Consider the following 1,748-nt stretch of genomic DNA (forward strand, 5'->3'; position numbering starts at 1 on the left):
GAGAGCAATGTCCAATTTTGTCTAGCTATTAGTAAATCATATCTTGGTGGGCACCTAGCACGCAAGTTTGCAAGGACATATCTGGACTACCTCTGAGTTAGGGAATGCCAAGGAGACATGCAGGAGACTGACTTCCATGAAGCTTTTCCCTCATAAACTGCTGTCACACAAAATGTGCGTGGCACCCCCCCCCCAACCCCAATCTGCAGAACTGCTTGTAAGTCCTGTAGTGCTCTCTAGGGTTCCAGTTTTCCTCAACTGTCACCCACACTGGGGTGGGCTTTAGTGATGCAACTGTCTTTGTGTCATTTCCGCTCCTGTAAGTAACTATCACTCATATTCCTATAAGGAACCCCAATAAAACTTGTTGATTCACAAAGTTGGACTTCGGGGATATCCTTTAATTCTTGATCTGTGGAGAGTAAATATTTGTTGATATCTCTCCAAGAACAGTGCCGCGTAATATACCCAAAGGGTTATGTGTTAAAGATTTTGTCTTTAGCTTGGCATTATTGGGATGTGATGGTAGACACTTCAATAGAATTCCATATGATCCAGCTCAGGGTTAAATACCCAGAATCCTCTATATCCTACCACAGACTTATTTGCTCATCTGGGTTTACTGTTGCATCACTCACAATAGACAGGACCACTCATACTGTCCATCAACAAGAGAAAGAACAATGAAAATGTGACATACATACATAATGGAATTTTATACAACTGTAAAGAATGAAATCATGAAATTTTGAGAAAGACTGATGGATCCACCAACTATTATTTTAAAGGATGTAGCAATTCAGACTGAGAAAGAAAAAAATTCACATCTTCTCTTCTAATGTGTACACCCTAGCTTATTATATGTGTGTGAGCATATAATGTATGTATGTGTATATATGTATATATATTAACAGAAATGACTGTGTATGTAGGATATGAAACAAATATAGAGACTACAAGAGGAGATATTGAAGAAAGAAGAGTAAAGGAATTTGACATTAAGGTATGAAGGAAGCTGGGGTGGGCTAATAGATGGTTCAGAGTAATGGAAGAGAAGATGGCAGAGAATCAACAAAATAAATTCAGTTTGAAAAATGCCATAGTAAAATTAAATACAGTGTATATTGACATTTTTTTTAAAATAAGCAATAAAAAAGAATCTCACATAGTGCAAGGTCTTATTAGGCATGGGCTCTGAAAAAGTATATTGTAAGACTAAGCACTATTCTTTTGGTGAACAATTGTGCTCTTCTGGGAATTATGCACCATGATGTTTATTATGGACCCAAAAGCAAGAAGGCCCACAGAGTGTGGGCAGAAACAGAACAAACCTTTTCTTTTTATAAGTTGACTGGCTTAGGTATTTGTTATAGTAACAGAAAGCTGACAAATACAGTGGCCAGCTCCTATAGTATTGGTAGTTCACAGCTACTCTAGTTTTCTTTTCTTTTTCCTTTCTTTCTTTCCTTTTTCTTTTCTTTCTTTCTTTTTTTTTTGTTTTTTTTTTTTTATTTTTATTTTTTCTGGGCAGGGTTTTTCTCTGTATAGCCCTGGCTGTCCTCGAACTCACTCTGTAGACCAGGCTAACCTCAAACTCAGAAATCCACCTGCCTCTGCCTTCTAAGTGCTGGGATTAAAGGCATATGCCACCACTGCCCAGCTCTAGTTTTCTTGTAGGAGGATAGCCTATTCAAACTTACCTAGTCAGTTGAAGCTGGAGTAAGGCAACCTGCTTGGACAAATATTAG

The sequence above is a fragment of the Mastomys coucha genome, unplaced genomic scaffold, assembly GCF_008632895.1.
Source record: "Mastomys coucha isolate ucsf_1 unplaced genomic scaffold, UCSF_Mcou_1 pScaffold7, whole genome shotgun sequence".
Classification (NCBI taxonomy): Eukaryota; Metazoa; Chordata; class Mammalia; order Rodentia; family Muridae; genus Mastomys; species Mastomys coucha.